This window comes from Anser anser (genome assembly GCF_964211835.1).
Source record: "Anser anser genome assembly, chromosome: 7".
Taxonomy (NCBI): domain Eukaryota; kingdom Metazoa; phylum Chordata; class Aves; order Anseriformes; family Anatidae; genus Anser; species Anser anser.
Window position 1 is genome coordinate 41,763,056 of NC_139727.1, and position 19,930 is coordinate 41,782,985.

At 48.0% G+C, this 19,930-nt stretch overlaps 1 protein-coding gene across 44 annotated transcripts in view; it reads left to right on the top strand.

Annotated features, from left to right (window-relative positions):
• ALDH18A1 (aldehyde dehydrogenase 18 family member A1) overlaps nt 1–19,685 on the top strand; it is a 58,764-nt gene extending 39,079 nt beyond the window's left edge. For 5 of the 44 annotated variants that reach the window (XM_083843301.1, XM_083843300.1, XM_083843271.1 and 2 more), the window contains 7 exons: nt 42–183; nt 270–1,461; nt 1,633–1,779; nt 2,954–3,031; nt 3,328–3,574; nt 3,724–3,804; nt 4,169–4,382. The gene's annotated coding sequence lies outside the window, so the exon portion shown is untranslated. Of the gene's footprint in view, nt 1–38; nt 184–269; nt 1,462–1,632; nt 1,780–2,953; nt 3,032–3,327; nt 3,575–3,723; nt 3,805–4,145; nt 6,000–7,581; nt 12,843–13,422; nt 13,574–17,660; nt 17,742–18,334; nt 18,568–19,477 lie in introns of those variants that run through there. The other 39 variants (XM_083843298.1, XM_083843299.1, XM_083843267.1 and 36 more) reach the window with 39 other exon arrangements.
• The last annotated feature ends 245 nt before the right edge of the window (nt 19,686–19,930 follow it).

A 19,930-nucleotide genomic window follows, 5' to 3' on the forward strand; every position in this document is an offset into this window, starting at 1 on the left:
GTGCTGACGGCCGGCTCTCTCCTTTTCCTGCGGCTCAGCAGGGCAGAAGCAGCTCCCCGCCGCTGGGAGCCCTGCGGGGTTTGTCGCCGAGCGAAGGTGGCGCAGCAGCTGAAGGGAGGAAAGCTGCAGCTGGCGTGCTGCAGTCGCAGGTTTCCCAGGAGAAAGAGCAACCCGTCTGTCCAGGTAAGTTGCAGCGACCTTTGGGTGAAACCGAGGCGTGCTCGTAAACTTCCTGCAGCCCAGGCTCAAAGGCTTTATCGAATTTGCAGAAACACGAACCACTCGGCGCAGGGAAGCACAAAGGAAAGCCATGTAGTGCCTGCCAAGCTGTAGTAGCTTCTTAGACCTAGAACGAATTGGCCTGTCGAGCTCTGTCTCTTTGTTGCTCAGTCTGTGGTATGAGAGGCTAACCTTTGTCCCGCCTCAGCTTTCAGAGTTGTCCTAGAAATAAACCGGTGCTTGCGGGACTTTCCAGAACGCTGGTTGTGGTCGGTCAAGACAGACGTGAGAGGCAATTTCTGCCTGTCTGTCTGTCTATTGGTTATGTCCCGAGAGTTTTGCTTGAACTGTGTGCAACAAAAGAAGCCTTGGGCCCGTACTGAGCAGCGAGAGAAAGCAAAACTCCAGGTAAGCGCTGGCTGTGGCAAAGTTGCTTGGGAATTGAGTGGCTGGGGGCTTTCCAGCGGAACTCGATACGCAGACAGAAATGTGACCTTCGAGGTCTGCCTTGCGTTGAAGCTGTGGTGTTTGACCCATAACTGTATGCAGTTGCTAAATCCTAGAGGGAATGATAGAGACGTCCCTGGTGCAGCCTTTTTTGCCACAGTCATTGCAGAAATGTTGGAAAAGTGAGTATCATCCCTCTCTTTAAATTCACCTTTTAAAGCATTCTTTCTGCAGACTCCTGTCTGTGGTTTAGGTACTTGATTTGCGTGAAACAGAGCCAGACGTTCATATTAACTAGCGCCCCGATTGAAATTCCCTGTCGTCAGAGAACAGGAGCTATCAATGGTGCTTGGCAGTTTAAAATCTCTTGGCTTCTACGGAGGCTAACTTGCCAAAGCGAATAGGAAGTAGCCTAAAGTTCAGTAAAGACGCTGAATAGAAAAGGTCCTCTTCTTGATGGCAAAAGAGCTTTGCAGAACATGAGCTCTGTTTCCCGTAGGGCTCCCTACTTACCCACCCGTTCAGCGATTATTGCAGGCTTTGACTGGTCCCCTCAGGTCCAATATCACACAAGCGTTGTGCCGCAGACGGTGCCTTAGCTTACTTTCCATCTCGTGCTGCGTTACTTATACCCGCAGAAGACTTACTTCAGCATCAAATAAACCCCGTGCGAAGCGTCCCTGACTCATGCCAGTGGGACCATCCCGTTGTGGCTGGTAAAATCCAGGAACAGGACGATGCTTGGAGGAACGTAACCTATGGAGGAGCAGGCAACAGTCTCCTGTTAGGCAACAGGTTTTCGAGACTGGTTTTCCCACCCCCCCCCCCCCCCGCGAATTTTGAAGGAGGCAGTCCCTAAGCTGATGCAATCCAACTGCATCTAAGCTGTAGGTTGTTACTTCCATAAGTTATAAAGGAACTTAACGTGTTTTTTGTTTTGTTTTGTTTTGTTTTTTTTAAATCGAGGCTTGTGTGCGTGCGTTTGGCTTGTCCCGATGGCTGGTGTAGATGATTGCTCACGTGCCCCAAGGCTCCCTGTGCTGATGTTGGATCTGCCCCTCGGTAAAGGACGGCATCCCGTGTGTTCAGCTTTTCTTCCTTACTGTGTCATATGTATGTATGTCTTTATTTACTTTTCTGAAAGAAAGGGTGGATTTTTCATGGGTCTCTCTGTGAGCGTATCGAACCAGGCTGCAGTAAATACGTGTAAGCGAGTAGGCTGCAGCGCGTACTGGGCAGTATCGGAGTGCTACCCTGCTAGCAGTGGAGAGCCAGGTGAAGGTGTCCAGGGTAAGGGCTTGTTCTGCCTCAGGTTGAACGGAAAGTTTCTGAAGTTGAGCATCCCTGGGGATGTTTGTAGGACTGTTGTTAGATGATAAAAGTTCAGATGGCTGTCGACAAAGGGGATTTTGTTGGCTCTTTTAGATTGCTATTCCTACTGAAGATTGAATCAGTTACAAAAGGTTGTAGTAACCTCGCAGTCTCTACGTTCTGTAGCGTCTGTAGCACAATAAACTGGCAGATGAATAAATGAGCAGGTACAAATACACGTGACTCTACGGCTGAGATAACATGCAGTTTCTTCTGTGTTTTGTCTTTCAAAGCACATTGTTGCCGAGCGCCTGAGCTTTTTGCTCGCGTTACCGAGGCAAGGAATGGCTGCGCTTCTTCCCCCCTCATCCCTCTCTCTCTTTTTTTTTTTTTTTTCTCCTCCTCTCCCTTGATGACAGGGACTCAAAATGTTTTCCTCGGATGTCCACGTGAAAATTAAGAAAAAAAAAAAAAAAGGCGATGGTGAACACTGACAGAATTGGGTGACTTTTTCAAGGTAGAGGTCAAAGAACGTGGAAATTTCTAGTACGTTAGCGTTACTCTGTTAACAGAACCAACGTACACGCCGCTTGCTGTTCCTAGTTTTTTGGTTTGGTTTTCCTTTCAGTAGTCTCCCCAGAGGCTTTTCTGGACACCTTGTGTATCTTTTCTGTTCTTCTAGGATTCATTTGTCAGGAAAGACGGCTGTGAAATCTGAGGGCTGTGGACGAGGGCTGTGGACCCATCTGGTAGATGGTTGTTGCAGTTGCCTTTGGTCACGTCATTCGTCCTTTTAGCTTGCCCTTTACTTTACCTTGAGTGGAATTTTTCTTGCCGCGCTATGTTTGCAGTGGTAACATTGCTGCCGAGGTGTTTTTTGACTAAAAATGATCTTAACTATAGTAGTGAATTCACAGAGTGTGGCTTTGTGTACTGACTCCCATGATCGCAACTTTTTTTTTTTCCTTTGTCATAGATAGGAGAAAAGCTCTTTCCAGCGAGATGGAGAAGGAATTAATTATACCTCTGCCTCATCCTGTGAGACCGGAAGACGGTGAGTAACTGTAAGCTGCGATTCTCAGGAGTCGCATGGCTAAGAGTCTCGGGTTCCTTCTCTGCCTGACCCCCAGGGCCTTAGGCATGGGAAATCTTAGGCTTAATGTTTTTCCCTATGAAATACTGTCGCGTTAAGGGGCGTAGCTGACTAACTGTTATGTGTCTGGTCGGATTCGGGGTACTGAACTATCACGGTCACGGATTCACCAATAACGTAGCACGCCCTCGCTCTAGTCGCGTTCAATGAGAACTGTCACGGCTAGGAACAATGCAATGAACAGCAATTTATTACAGCAACAAGGACACAGGTTCTTTGGATCGCCAGTGATAAATTCACTGTCCGCGAAAGCAAGCGAGCACGCATGAAATACACAGGTACTCGTCCTGGCTGTTAACGCATTAAAAGGCACAAAGGCTCTAGAGATTTCTAAGTTTCCAAGGAGACACCTGGTACAACCAAGCGTTCAAATATTACCCCACGGCGTCCCAGTGCGGGGGGAAGAGAGGCTCAGCCCGTTGACTGATCCTGGAAGTCAGAAAGGTATCCTTCGTGATGGTATCTTCCCTAACACCCCCTTTCACTTAAGACAGTTTACATTTATTTTCTCTCCTTTAGGTGGGGCTTGAGTGACTCTAGTCAGGCATACCTTGGTTATGATTGGTGTAAAGTTTTCTTGCTTTCCTTTAAAGGTACAGGGGTCTGAGAAACTCAGAGCATGCCCTCAGCGAGGGGTGGTCGCACCTTGGAGACACGGAGCTTTTGGGATGGAGGTGTGTTTTGGTATTATGATGATACTAGAATGAGCAAAAGTTCCCTGGAGTGCAGTGTTTTGTTAAAAACATGACAGGTTGTTGGCTCAGGGTAGCAAACGTGCAGCTTATCGGTCTCAGTGTGCACAAGAGCATCTGGTCCCCATCTGGTCGCAGAGCCTATCCGTGGTGTTTCCACTCCGCTTTACGCTCCGTCCCCTTCCTTAGAGTCAGCACACCAAGTTCCCCTAGTGTGATAGCACGTAAAGTTGGAGGCCTAGGGAACGCTTAGGTAGCACAGCTGCCCTCCACCCTGAAAGCTTCTTCGATGCTGTACGCTTTCTTTAAAATGTGAATATGAGTTTAACTTGCCTTGTTACTTAAGGCAATTACTCTGCCAACTGCCCAAAGCAGCGACAGTGAGAAGCCCACTTCCAGCATCCGCTCCCCACGCAGGGACGGACGGACGGACAGACGGACGCCGCTCTTTGCCTTGCCCGCCAGGGGAAGGGGAGAACGACCGGGCAGGGAGCCCCACCGCAGCCCCCCTCCCGGGAGTCCTGCACAGCAGTTTAATAAAGTTTGCTTTCCGGCCCGTGCCCCCTTTGGTGGTTGCCATGGGGGGAAGTGGCTGTCGCTGTCTGTGTGGGGGTGCAGGTTCTGTAGCGGGGTGGGTGTGGAGGGGGGGGGTGGCCCCGTGTCCACCGGCCGCTGGATGTTGATGACCCCTCGGAGTGCGGGGCCAGCCCTGCCGGGTGGGGGGACAGCTCGCTGCTGTCTTTGCTCCCCGGGCTGGGGGGACTGCTCTGTGTGGTGGGGGCTGCTTGCAGAGGCGCAAGTGGGGAGGGGGCTGGGGGTTCCCGGCAGGACCCACAGGGCAGGGGATGGCGTTGTGGAGGCTGGGTCCTGGGGCATTGGTGGCTGGGGCAGGGAAAGCCCAGGCGGGGATGGCACGGGGTGGCAGGCACAGGTCCGCGGGTGCTGGGCTGCAGGTGGGGAAGCCTGGGGCTGGCGCCGTGGTGTCTGCAGTGTCAAGCCGCCAGGAGCACCATTCCCCCAGCAAGCCGGGAGTTGCGGTCATTGGGCTCTGAGCATCCTCTTGCCCGCGTTGGGCTCGTTGTTATTATCTCCCTGCCTTTTTTGTCCTGATAAAAAAATGTACTGTTTCAGCTTGCCGCCGCTCAGCTTCCCAGCCGTGAGCAGCACGTTGCTCAAGGCAGACACTTCCTCCCTGAGGCGGCGTGGGGTGCAAATTTCTGCTGTTTCCCTTTGTGCTTTCTCTGGGAAAATGGGCTGGGAAGCCGTCCCTGCTGCCCTCAGGACGCATCCTGCCGGCGAGAAGCGGGTACTGCAGGCGGCGAGGGGCCACGCATGCGCGGTGGCGCCTTTGAATGCCCTCTTCCGCCACCTGCTGGTGAAAATCCGGTACTGCAGGCGCCTTGGGTCAGCGCAGACGCTGTGGCGCCCCCTGGGGCCCTCTGCGCCACCTGGTGGCGAAAAATGGATACTGCAGGCGCCTCGGGCCGCGCATGCGCGGTGGCGCCCCTGGCGCCCTCTGCCGCCTCCTGCTGGCGAAAATTGGGTACTGCAGGCGCCTCGGGGCCGCGCATGCGCGGTGGCGCCCCCCTGGCGCCCTCTGCCGCCGCCTCGTGGCGAAAAGTGGGTACTGCAGGCGCCTCGGGCCGCGCATGCGCGGTGGCGCCCCTGGCGCCCTCTGCCGCCGCCTGCTGGCGAAAATTGGGTACTGCAGGCGCCTCGGGGCTGCGAGTGATGTTTCTACATCATTTACTACATTTTTTCCTGCGAGTGATGTTACTACATTGATTTTGGTTTTGGGGTGTAATCTGTTATGCTGCTAGATTTTTCTTCCTGTGTAGAAGAAAGGTTGAGCTAGTTAGCAGTTAGCTTCAGTAACTTGCTTTCTCATATTGTCATTTCAATATTCAAAGCTGAAGCAAAAGCATTGGTATTGTTGCTTCTAGAGAGACGCCAGTTCTCTGGTCTGTACTCTGCATGCTGTTCAGATAAGCTAGAAAAAAATAAAGGAAAAGAAAAACAGCTGCTGCTCCTCCTGCTCTCTTTCTGCTTTCTACTTTCTTGTGCTTTGCCCCTCCCCTTTCCCAGGTGATTGGCTTTGGGTTCCAGGGAGGGCCTAGTGGTCATTGAGTCACAGGCATCCCATCAGAGAGCTCATTCTGCCTGGGCTGCCGTTTGGGGTAAGTGCTTTGTTTTTGCTTCAGTCAGTTGCAGGGGTCTTTAGGTGGGTCAGAGTCTATGGACTGATGCGTTTCCAAGTAGAGATCGGTACGTCCTTCTTTGTGAGGTAGCAACTAGTAGGATCCTTGCTGATCCTGGCTGGAATAATAATAATGCACAACACAGAAATCATATGAGAGATTTGGGGTCAGAATGGGAAAGTACTCGTGGATGAATCCCAAGGACCTGGTATCCCAAGGTCTCTTGAAAGTTCATTTTGTGATTAAAGCCTGGCAAGATACACAGAAAAAGCTCCAGAAGATGGGGGGATGTAGTGAACAGTCACTGGGGGGGGCCCTCCTGCGGGAGGCCCTGGAGGTGTATATCGGGAGGGGAGATGAGAAGGAAAAGCAGAGAGCGAAACTAATGGTATTGACAGCGTAGCAGGTAGTGAGGCAGAGGGTTGGAGAAAGAGGAAGGAAATCATCAGGGGGAGTCAGGGCCAGGATGGAAAGGAGAGGAAGAGAGATGAAGGAATAGCAGGCAAGGAAAGACAGGCTTTGAAGTGTGGCTAGGCTGGCCATTTCAAATAGGAATATCCGGAGTGGAAGAAGGAGGAGAGAAGGAAAATGGGAAAGTACAGGCTGGAGAAAGATAGAAGTGTTAAAAAGGGTTATTGAAGGTGTTAAAGGTGGGGTACGTAGTGTTTGACAGAGCTGTTGGAAGTTGAATGAGTAGGGAAAGAGGATGAAGGCATTATCTAAGTAACAGTCTAGAAGTTTTGGTATATTTGCTATGGTGTTTGGTCAGTTTCCCAAGTACTGGGGGGGGGGGCAGCCTGCTCCACCCCCCTCTCCCCCCCCCAAACCTTGGTATGTGAACCCAATACACTGGGGCAGCTAGATCATTACTGGCTTGTAAAGTATCAGGGATTAAATTAACTAATGAAACCCTAAAAGTGATGGGGGTAGAAGGGGCTGGGATAACAGCCCCACTTTTGGGGGATACCAGGCTGAGAGTAGGGGATAAAATGATTACTGGGCAATTACTGTGTGTACCAAAGGCAGGGACTAACTTGTTGGGAAGGGATTTGATGATGAAATTGGGCATTCAAATAGCAAATTGTTAGACTGGAATAACAGTGTTATTAATGGAGTGCTCTCAGGGCCTGAGAGCAAAGATCTATTCACCTCTGACTGGAAAGACCCTGAAATGGGGGCGGAAGCAAAAATACAGATGGACAGTTTTACCTCAGGGGTTTACAGGGCCACCAATTTATTTGGGCAAGTTCTAGAACAGATTTTGGAGCAATTACAACCTCCTGAGGAGGTATTACTGTTACAAATATGTAGATGATCATTTATTGTCAGGACAGGAGAAAAGAGTTGTGAAGGAAGCTACTGACAAGCTATTCGACAAGCTATTCGGCTCGGGAGTATTGAAAAAGAAACTACAATATGTAGAAGGAGAAGTCAGGTATTTAAGGCATCTAATGTCTGAGGGAAAACAAAGAATAAATCCAGAGAGGATTCAGGGAATTGTTGAAAACTAAGAAAGAATTAAAAAGTTTTAAGAGAGAGATTAATTTTTTTTTTTTTTAAGGAATCAGGCACCACGAAGTCTGAGGGAAAATGGATACTCCCTGATGGGAGAGAAATGCTGAATAAAGCACCAATGAGGCAAATATTAACTGTTTTACATCAAGAGAGTCATTGGGAGGTGCAAGCAATGTGTGATGTTGTGCTAAGAAAGTATGTCTGTGTAGGAGTATACACTGTAGCGAAGCAAATATGCAGAGGATGTACCGTATGTCAAAAGGTAAATAAAAAGGTCATCCGTAACCCATCTAGAGGGGGACGGGAGCCAGGGATTTGACCTTTCCAAACTATACAGGTAGACTTTACCGAGTTACCTAAAGTAGGGAGACTAAAGTACTTGTTTGTCCTAGTTGACCGGATGGGTGTAAGCTTTCCCCTCGGTATCTGCCACTGCGAACACGATGGCTAAGGTATCACCGGAGCAAATAGTCCCTAGATATGGGATAGTTGAAAACATTGATTCAGGTCACGGAAGTCATCTCGCTTCATGAGTACTGCAAGGGTTAATGCAGGCCTTAAAGACTGAATGGAATTTTCACACCCCCTGGCACCCCTCCTCTTCTGGGAAGGTAGAGCGAATGAACCAGACGTTAAAGAAGCAATTAACTAAATTAGTGTTAGAAGCCCAACTTCCTTGGGTAGAATGATTACCTTTAGCACTCCTCCAGGTTCAAACAGCACCAAGAAAGGATATAGGAATTTCACCGTATGAGATGCTGTTCGGATTCCCCTATCTGGGCAGAAGGGATGAGATACCACACTTCAAAACAAGAGAGAAGTTTCCTAAGAACTGTATTCTGGGGTTGTCCTCTTCTTTGTCATCTCTCAGGATCCGTGGGTTGTTGGCTCAAACCCCACCTTTGGAATTCCCCATTCTCCACCATCAACCAGGAAATTGGGTCCTGATTCGGACCTGGAAAGAATCAAAACTCCGGCCTGAATGGGAAGGACTATTCCAAGTACTACTAACCACTGAAACAGCCGTAAGAACTGCAGAAAAAGGCTGGACTCACTATACTCGAGTGAAGGCATCCGTCGACCCTAGTACCTGGGAAGCTGTTCCTACAGAAGACTTGTTGGAAGTTGAAATCGAAGAGAAAAATCTCGTAGTGGACTGTGAGCAGGATAAAAGCTTACAGTTGTAAACTAACCTTTTATTTTCACAGGTAACTAATGAGTGTGACTTGTGATTGAGAGAAAGGACTGGCCTATAGCGAATCAAAGTGCTCCCAAGGGGTTTTTGTTCTAGTAGTAGGGTACATATATCTTACTCTTTGTATTGGTAATTATTTGGAAACCTAAGGGTTAAAAATAATGACCGGGAAAAATCAACTATTAATTTTGTTTCTAGTGACTGTAGTCCTCAGAGAAGGCCTTGGTCAATTGGCAACTTGGAAAAGGCATGACCAGATAATAGTAAGACAGGATACCCCGTCAAAATAGGGGTGAATGTGACAGAGGGTTATGTACCACAATCTGTCATGTTTGATGCTTGTGAGGTGTTAGCTTGTGGAGATTTAAATGCCCAATGACAACTGAGCAGAGAGAACAAGTAACTGGGAGAGACCCAACAGCCAGATTGAGAACAGCTGTATGGAAACGATCCTCTATTGCCATCAGAGAAAGGGAGAAACTCAAGGAGAAAACAGGAGAGAAAACAGGAGGCTCTCTTTGAAATGTGGCAGTTCAAACATTTGAGATTGAAACAGGGTATGGGGATGTGAATGCCTGGATAGAATGGGTCAAATATGCTGTCCACAGTCTCAACCGTAGCACTTGCTATGCTTGTGCCTCGGGACGACTGATTGCCCATATAGTGCCCTGCCCATTGGGGTGGACCAGGGATTCCCAGGGGATGCGATGTATGATTGCATTGTACCAAGAAAAGACTGCCTGGGGCAATGAGGCCTGTAAGTCTCTCTCTTTGCTCTTCCCTTCCTTGCGTGATAGCAGTATCAGGGTTCCTCCTGCATTCTCTACAGCTACAGGTAATCATACAGCTTGCCTCTCACGGCAGGGCGTGAATGCTACCCGGCATCTGGGAGAATTTGCCTTGTGCACGAGGACCTTGAATGCTACCAAGGACCTGATGGGAAACTGCTCAAGACTTGAGATCCCCAGGGCAGATCTGTGGTGGTACTGCGGAGGGAAGATCTTATGGTCCACCCTACCATCTAACTGCGGAGGCATTTTTGCACTTGTTCAATTAGCTATACCCTTCACCCTGGCATTTGAAAGAGAAACATCACAAATACCCAGAAGAAGTAAAAGAGGCTTAGGAATATCATCTGATGATAGAGTGTACATAGATTCTGTTGGGGTGCCTAGAGGAGTTCCCGATGAACAGAAAGCCAGGAATCAAATTGCTGCAGGGTTTGAGTCGCTGTTCTGGTGGGTAACAATCAATAAGAGTATTTATTATAGTCAGCAGATATTCATAAATCATACAAGGGATGCGATAAGAGAAATCGCTGAACAACTAGATGCCACCAGCAAAATGGCTTGGGAAAACAGAATAGCATTAGATATGTTGATCGCGGAGAAAGGAGGTGTGTGTGTGTGTGTGATACTGAGCAACCATTGTTGCACTTTTATACCCAACAATACTGCCCCAGATGGCACAGTAACTAGAGCGTTGCAAGGGCTTACCACCCTTGCCAGTGAATTGGCAGAATGATTAGGAACAGGCACTTCCATCACAGGATGTTCAGAATCTTGGTTTGGTAAATAGAAAGGGATCCTAGAGTCCGTATCTGCATCCTTGATCGTAGTAGCAGGAGTTTTGACGGCCATTGGTTGTTGCATTATCCCCTGTGTAAAAGGACTAGTACAGTGGTTAATTGAAACAAATGACCATGGAGCCACCACCTTACTCACGAAAGGTGATGATATTAGAGGGGATGGAAAGCAAAGAAGGTGAAGAAGAGGAAGAGATCTACCAAATTACACCGCAGAGAAAAGTTTTGCAAAAAATCAACAATTTATAAAGAAGAAAAGGGGGGAATTGTGGGAATAAAAATGTTGTTTTTGCAGAGTTACGTTGTTTAGAGGGAAGGAATGCGGTGTTGAGATAGGCTCGCAGTGATAAGAAAGCTTAACGGACAACCTTGTAAAATGCAGACTACCGGACTCCTCAGAGCAGCTAGGTGAAAATCACGGTGTCAAGTCAGATCAGTGAAGAAACATTACCACTTCAAACAGTAAAAAAGTCAAAAGAAATTTGAAATTGAACAGGCCAGCAACTGAAGGCCACGTAGTGTCTGTGAAGCGTCGGATAGGTTGCGAACCCGGAATACCCAGTCAATGGGGAAACAGGGGAGGGTCCCGGTCGTCGAGAAAGAAAGTACATAAACCGTACTGTGTGACTAGTAGGCGCGCTCCTGCTTGTGGGACGCGTGCCATTGCGATCGCGAATAAATTACTACTTCACTGAGATCCTCGCCTGAGCCTAAGCTACTGGCTACGGACTGTTTCTCACACTCCCTGCACGTAATCCTGGCTACAATATACCGTGTTATCGAAGGTGCCTTTTAAACAACATTGATAGAAACTCAGGGGGCGATAGTACTGACCCTGGGTGTGGCACTATCCACGCAGGGAATAATCCACGCTGCACCAAATATGGTAGCCACAGGAACGCTAATATACATAGCACACGCCAGATGCAACGTGAGAATCCTGCAACTGGATGGCCTGTCCCAAATGGCGAGAGGTGGTACTGGCTACGTGGCAATAAAGCCAGGAAGGTGTTGCCCCTGGGATGGAAGGGAGCTTGCACCCTGGAGGCAATAATTCCAAACGTAACTATTATTGAAGACCCACAAAGCCAAAGCCCCCTTGAGACCACACGCAGGATTAAGCGGACTCCAGACAATTCTCTAGTAAAATTCTCTAGTATTTCACAGCTTTGCAAGGTGTTTTTTACCTTGGTGAGGGGTGGGTGAATTAGAAAAAGCTATTGTAAATATCTCCGCTATAACTGAAGAACTAGAAAATAAGTTTGATAAGTTTGCAAAAATAGGACTGTAGAATCGAATAATATTCGATTCATTAATAACCTCATAAGGAGGAGCGTGCACTGTAATTAATGCTAGTTGCTGTACAGATGTAGATCAAATGGGACGAATTTGACTGATATTTGGGGGGAAAAAAAAGTATACTGGGGAGGCATGGGGGGGAAAGATCCTACATAGAGAACCTCAAGATGACAGTTCCTGGGCATTTAGAAACATTTGGGAGAAACTAACTTCGTGGTTACCTGAACAGAATTGGCTCAAACAACTATTTGTTGGTATTGTAAAAATAATGGCGTTGTACGCCTACCATCCCCCGTGACATCCGAAGAAGACTATTGCGCCTTAACATTGGAGAAACTCAAGAGCACGGTACGTGGAGAGGTGCAAAAACAACAGTAGGAGTAAGGAAAGAAGAGGAGGGAACTGTGAGAAATTAAGTTGTGTTTTTGCAGTAGAGAACTAATTTTCTGTATTCCGAGGTAGTTGTGCAGTCATAATAAGGAGAAACGCTACGTGGGTAAGCGGACAGTAGGCGGCCTCAGTGTTCCGAAATAAGGCAGAAGCTTGAGGAAAAACAGGCTGAGCAGCGTGGGCACGGTAAAACAATGATCACAGGTTCCTGAAACATAAGAAAGGGAAAAAAAAAAAGAGGAAATAAGAAGGGAGAAATTAAAGGGTTGAAAAAGAAGTAAAATTGTACATACACGGTATAGAGGAGCGTCAAGTAGCTTGTGAACCTGCAGTACTCGACCAATGAGGAAACAGGGGAGGGGATCAGGCGTCGGGGAATAGGGAATAAAAGTTGATGCTGTGCTTACTGCAATGCGCTCCTGATTGGCAGGACGCCCGCCACTGCAACCGCGAATAAAATAGCCTCAGAGAAGATCGTGTGTCAAGAAAATTATTTGAGATGTTTCTCGCAGATATACTTGACGAGGGAGGACCAAGAACACCCGCGCCTTCTTAAAAAAAAAAAAAAAAAAAAAAAAAGGAAGCACAGGGGCAGCCTCAGGGTCGCCTTCCCACAGGGAAGCGGCGTCGTGATTGGCTGGACCGTGAGGGCGGAAGTGCCGTCACGGCTAGCCTTAACTCAGGGCGGAAACGCTCCGTGATTGGCTCGGAGGAACCCAGGGCGGAGGTGCCGTGCAGGGCTTGCCGGCACTATGGGCGGAAGCTGTCGGGTCGGGCCGCGCCGCGCTCAGGTCGGGCCCGGCCGGGCCGGGCCGCCGAGGCGCGGTGTCGCAACGAGGTTGGTGGTCGGTGCCGCCCCGGGCCGGGCCAGGCCGGGAGGGGGCGAGGCGGCGGGCGGTTGGGGCGCCACGCGGTCGGCGGCTTCTGCGGAAACGGCCCTTGTGCGGGGCGGGGGCGGCGCCGTGCCGGAGCGGACCGGAGCGGAGCGGGCGTGCGGCGGGGTCTGCACTGCGCGGGGCTTCGGAGGGCTGGGGGAGAGGGGGGCGAAGCGGCGCGGGGGGGGGGCGGTTGCGTGCGCTTGGCCGACTCCCCTCTGGGTCGGATGGACTGCTCCGTCCCGCGGCATGCTGGGAGCTGTAGTTCTGTGGCGCGCGGCCGGTCTTTCCCCGAGCCGGGGCCGGGGCCGGGCCGTGCGCGCCGGGAGGCGCAGGTTGCCGCTGGCTGCGAGCGCGGCTGCCGGCGGTGAGGCGAGCGAGAGCCTTCGGGGGCGCTTCCCCGGAGCGTCGGGCCGGGAGGGGTGGGGGCTGCGGCGGCCGGGCGCGGGTCCTCGCTGCGCTCGATCGTCGGGCTGCGCCTCGGAGGTTTTCCTCCCCCCGCGTGCTGACGGCCGGCTCTCTCCTTTTCCTGCGGCTCAGCAGGGCAGAAGCAGCTCCCCGCCGCTGGGAGCCCTGCGGGGTTTGTCGCCGAGCGAAGGTGGCGCAGCAGCTGAAGGGAGGAAAGCTGCAGCTGGCGTGCTGCAGTCGCAGGTTTCCCAGGAGAAAGAGCAACCCGTCTGTCCCAGCTGTCCGGGTAAGTCGCAGCGACCTCTGGGTGAAATCCAGGTGTGCTCTAGTAACTTTCCTGCACCTCAGGCTCAAAGGCCTAATTGAATTTGCAGAACTGTGAACAGATGAACAGATTGGAGGATTTTTTTTTTTTTTGGAAGGAGGCAGTCCCTAAACCGATGCAGTCTAACTGCATCTAAGATGTAGGTTGTTACTTCCATAAGCTATAAAGGAACTTTATACGTTTTTTAAATGGAGTCTCATGTGCTTGCGTTTGGCTTGTCCTGATGGCTGGTGTAGGTGATTGCTCACATGACCAAAAACTCCTTGTGCTGATGTTGGATCTGCCCGTTGGTAAAGGACCACATCCTATATGTTCAGCTTTTTTTCCTTACCGTGTCGTAGTTATTTTATTATTATTTTTTTTCTGAAAGACAGGGTGGATTTTTCATTGGTTTCTCTGTGAGCATATCGAACCAGATTGCAGTAAATACACATAAGCGAGTAGGCTGCAGCACGTACTGGTCAGTATCAGAGTACTACTCTGCTAGCAGAGGAGAGCCAGATGAAGATGTTCAGGGTAAGGGCTTGTTCTGCCTCAAGTTGAATGGAAAGATGCTGAAGTTGAGCATCCCGGGGAATGTTTGTAGGACTATTTTTAGACGACGAAAGTTCAAATGGCTGTTGATGAAGGGGATTTTGTTGGCTCTTTTAGACAGCTATTCCTACCGAAGATCCCATTGGTTACAAAAGGTGGTAACCTTGCAGTTTCTACGGTCTGTAGCAAAATAAACTGGCAGATGAATAAATGAGCAGGCACAAATACATGTGACTCTATAGCCATGTTGTGGTTTAACGTAGCTGGCAGCTAAGCACCACATAGCCGTTGGTTTGCCCTCCCCTCTCCCTCTCTGGGATGGGGGAGAGAAACGGGAAAGTGAAGCCTGTGGGTTGAGATAAAGACAGCTTATAAAAACAGGAAAATAATAATGATGATGATAATAGTACTATTACTAATAATGTGCACAAACAAGTGATGCACAATGCAATTGCTCACCACCCGCTGACCGATGCCCAGCCTGTCCCGAAGCAGCTGGTCCCCCCAGTCCTGCTAGCCACCCCTATATATTGTTTAGCATGACGCCAGATGGTATGGAATACCCCTTTGGCCAGTTTGGGTCAGCTGTCCTGGGTCTATCCCCTCCCAGCTCCTGCTGCACCCCCAGCCTGCCCGCTGGCAGGACAGAACGAGAAGCTGGAAAGTCCTTGGCTTACTGTAAGCACTGCTCTGCAACAATTAAAACATCAGCATGTTATCAGCGCTCTTCTCATCCTAATCCAAAACATAGCACCCTACCAGCTACTAGGAGGAAAATTAACTCTATACTAGCTGAAACCAGGACAAGCTGAGGTTAAATAACCTGCAGTTTCTTCTGTTTTATCTTTCAAAGAATGTTCTTGCTGAGCGCCTGAGCTTTTTGCTCACCTTACCGAGGAAAGGAATGGCTGTGCTTCTTTCCCCCTCATCCCTAATTTTTTTCCTCTTCTCCCTCGATGACAGGGACTTGAAATGTTTTTCTCAGATGTCCATGTGAAAGTTTTAAAGAATGCTAATGGTGAACACTGACAGTATTGGGTGACTTTTTAAAGGTGGAGGGTAAAGAACATGGAAATTCCTAGTACGTTAATGTTACTTTGTTAACAAAACTGATGTAATAGCCACTTGCTGTTTCTGTTTTTTTGGTTTGGCTTGGTTTTCCTTTCAGTAGTCTCTCGAAAGGCTTTTGTTGACAAAACTTTGTCCTGCTTCAGCTTTAAGAATTATCCTAGAAATAATGAACAAGTGCTTGCAGGGCTTTCCAGAATGCTAATTGTAGTCAGTCAAGAATGACTTGGGAGGCAATTCCTTTCACGTAATTGTAGAGTGGTTTGGGTTGGAAGGGACGCCTAAAGATCATCTAGTCCATCCCCCCTGCCTCGATCAGTGGCGTCTTGCACTAGGTCAGGTTGCTCAAAGCCCCATCCAGCCCAGCTTTGAGTACCTCCAGTAATGAGGCCTCTACAACTTCTCTGGGCAGCCTGTTTCAGTGTCTTACTACCCTCATTGAGAAGAACTTCTTCCTTTTGTTCAATCTAAATCTATCTTCCTTCAGTTTAAAACTTGTCTTGCCTTGTCGCTACAGGCCCTGGTAAAAAGTCCTTGCCTGTCTCTTTTGTAAGTCCGCTATACGTGTTTAAAGGTAGTAATGAGGTCTCCCCAGAGCCTTCTCTTCTCCGGGCTGAAGTGTGACACAGCCCTTCTCCTGGTGCTGGCTTGCAGGTCAGTACCAAGCTACCGGAAGGAGGTTTTTATGTACTTTTCTACTTCCTTCAAAGGGAAGTTGAAGCACAGACAAGCTGACTGAGAACACTCCAAAGTGGTAGACGCGAGACGTTTTGTAGGACGCCAGCTCTTTTCCTCTGTGAGCGGAAGGGAAGCTTGTTCGGACACAGGTATCTATCACAGAGTGATGCAGCTCTTGTTACCACTTCTGCTGACTCCTGAAGCGATCCTCTGCGCTGGTCCGATATCCCTGCCCATCTGTGGCAGAAGAGTTTGTCCCTCAGATTGCAGAAGCAGCATTGTGGAATTTAGGTTTTGGAATGTATTGAGATTGTACTCCTGAAATCTGATCTTTTTCAAGATACTACCTATCCTTTCAAACCTTGCTTCTCTGAAATCCAAGTCATTGTCATTACCCCAGAAATACCGAAGGGAGAAATGCTCCATTGAGCAAATTATCAGAAAGACAGAATCAATTTAGGCAAGCCTCTCTCCCGTGGAATTTGTGGATTCCTTAAACTGGCCTGGCAGGAGTATTTGAAGTAAATACTATCCAAGAAAAAATTATTCTCACGTGTCCCCTCAAGACTAGGAGATGGTTACCCAGCGAAATGCTTGCTCGAGGCACGGGCTCAACAGCTGATTAAATAATTGGAGTGTGTGGGATAAAATACTGCAGACAGCACAGTCCACGCGTTTGGTTGTTTAATGCCACTGAGATATGCTTTTATAGCAGAAATGTGTCAGAATTAACAGTAATACAAGGAAACGATGCAAACCTGGAGGTAGGCAGTGAGCTTTGTGAGCAGGGAGTGCTGGTGTGGCCCTGTTCCTCTGACTACACCTGTGCGAATCAAGTAGGGGAAGTGAGTATGGATGTGGTATTTCAGCCCTTTCAGGGAGCTGAACGTCACCTGAAAAGATGACGACATCCCTGCCCTGAAGGACCTGCCCACCACAGTCTGTAGCATTGTGTGCATTTGTAGATTGCTGGGCCTGAGAGTAGGGGACTATGGGATGTTGGGGCTGGGATTTGATTTGGGGATTCCCCCCAGCCCCACAAGCTTAGCTTTTAAGTTAAAGCTTGGAAATAGAAGAGGGAGTGAGGGAAGAAAAAAGCAAAGCCTTACAGAGCCTCAGCTCCATTGAGGAACGAATAACAGTCTGTTTGCTTCTGGAAGAACTTCCCACTGCTGAGGATAGATGGGGTGGACCCCAAAAACTAGATGGGATTCTGTGTGAGCTGGTAATACTGCCAGCAGGACTCCATAGCTGACGAGAGACGTTATTTGTTTTGATGTCTGTCACAACAAAAAATGCTTGTTTCATCCAACTTGGGGAAGTGGTATCAAACTCACAGACAGAAACAATATTAGTAAGACTCTATTATACAGTCATTGTGAAAGTTTAGCATAGCGAAGAAACTGTGTGTATAAGGTGAAAAATGGAGTCATACCTCCGAGAAGTCCCAGTTTGTGGTCTTTAATCTTTTTTCTTGTTTTTTTTTTTTGGGGGGGGGAGGGGAGGGAAGGGGGGTAATGGGGGAGAGAGACGAACATTACCCAAAAAGGTGACAAAATCCGTGCCTAAAAAGCTCACCTGCTACAGCTTTTATAAATGATCTTTGCACTGCAAGTTTCAGTTTTCATGAAGCCAAATTGACATAAATCTGAAAATTTCCATGGGTTTAAAAGAACGCTTACTGAAATATTCTTGTCATTCACAGTAATAATGGAGTGAGTGAACTTGTTCCGCATAGTGACCTTACTTTATTTTTTTTGTATTCCAGCAAACCTGTGCAATCCCAGGAGTGTAAGTACAGTCTTGTGTAGCATTGTCATTCTGCCCCACCACTCTGATATCTAACAAGGTAATACTTTCTGGATGTTGTCTACAAATTCTTTCCTTTCTTATGTAAGAGGTAGATGCATGTATTGCCTAGTTTGTCATAGATTGTTGCTGAAGTACTGTTTTATTTGTATTTGTGAAGACAGCAGAATCAAAGATAGCAGCTCGGCGACTTCCACCGAGATGGTCATTAAGATAAAACAGTGAAGTTTCTAGCATATATTAAAAAGCCTGGAGGAGTTAGCATAGCTTGCAGGAAATTGTGCTGGAAAGAGATGATATTTGACAGCAAACATGAAAATGTTGTCTTTTTACCAAGAATGATGAGAACTGCTGCGTCTGCCCTGTGTTTGGATGGGTAAGTGGGGTGAGTGAGTTAAGAGGAGCTGAGCGTAGAGTTTGTGGCGGAATTGAGAAACGAATGAGATAATTTAACCTCTTTTCCGTGCATGTCTTTTTTTTTAAATCCCATACTTTTGTTATTATCAAGAATTTTTAATGTAACTCTCTATTTTAACTGGTTTGATTTTGTGGATAGCAGCTAACTATAGAAAGAACTAAGATCCTGACGTGTCCTTGGAGCCGGTAACTCTACTTCTTTATCTCTTCCCTAAGAAGACGCCCTGGATTTAAAGACGGTGTGTATTAAATGAAGTATGAGAAGAAACAACTTCTTCGGACACTCGTGCTCCTCTTCTTCAGCTCGTGCAGAAGGCTGACAGCCTGTCTCACTCTTGTCAGTGCTATCCCACCAGCTCCTGTAGGAGCTCAGCACCGCGTTTGGCCTGTTGCGATCTTCCCGCTCCCCTCATTTCTGTGCTGCAACGCCACCATGCACGAGAAGTCAGGTAGGATCTGAAGACCTTTGAAATTGCTAAAGAATCAAACCTCAGCTGTCAGTTTTAGCCCATTGTATTCCAGACGTTTGCTTTGCTGGATGATAGTTTCGTTTTTGATTTTGTAATACGTTCTTTGTAGAGGTTATTTTAAGCAGACAAGTAGGTAGCCTCCTTCTTTCGGTGGATTTGTGCAGGTTTTAGCTGAGCTTTGCACATCTGAGCGATTGCCCAGTGGCTGTTCTGGTCTTGACGCGTCCCTAAAACCTTTGTCCACCTCGCCCCTCCTCTTTGTGTATTAAGATGCATGTTTGCGTAAAAATTATGTACACCGTGCATAAGCCCCCCAGTGGTTATGGGGCATTTTCAGCATTTCACAGATAAGACTCCGTGTTTACTTAATCACTTAGGCATAGTCCTGGCTTTCAGCGTAGGCATAGCTAATGATTGTTACTCAAGTGGTTATGAAGTTCCCAATGTTTGTTTGTTTATATATATATATAGAGAGAGAGAGATACATACACATATGTATGTATATACATAAATGAAACTGAGTCTGTGGAGTAAAAGACTTGTCTGCTTGCTGTATATACTCACGTATCAGCAGACTCATACGCAAGCTGATCCAAACTGGGTGCCAAGCTGTGCCTTTTTTGTCGCATGGAATATGCAATCTGTGCACCTCAGGTGTACCTTGTCTATTAACTATCTCTTACATTGTGCTACCCCATTAATATCAGTGGATGTACCCAGCACCACCTTGGGGCTACATAGAATGTGGAAATTTCTAGTATGTTAATGTTACTCTGTTAACAAAACTGACGTACTGGCTGCATGCTGTTTCTATTTTTTTGTTTTTCTTTTCAGTAGCCTCCCCAAAAGTTTTTGTGGACATGTTGTGTATCTTTTCTTGTTCTTCCAGGATTCACTTGGCAGGAAAGACGACCATGGAATCCAAGGGCTGTGGACAACCATCTACCAGATGGTTGTTGCAGATGCCTTCGGTCACGTCATTTGTCCTTTTAGCTCGCCCTTTCCCTTATCTTGAGTTGAATTTTTGTGCAGCGCTATGTTTGCAGTGGTAACACTGCTGCTGAGGTGTTTTTGATTAAAAACGATCTTAACTATAATAGTGAACTCACTGAGTGTGGCTTTGTATAACGACTTCCACGACCATAACATTTTTCTCCTTTGTCACAGATAGGAGGAAAACTCTTTAGAGAGAGATGGAGAAGGAATTAATTATACCTCTGCCTCATCCCATGAGACCAGAAGACGTGGAGTAACTGTAAGCTGCGATTCTCAGGAGACATACTAAGCATCTCTGGTTCCTTCTCGGCCTGCCCCCCTAAGGCCTTAGGGATGAGAAATCTTA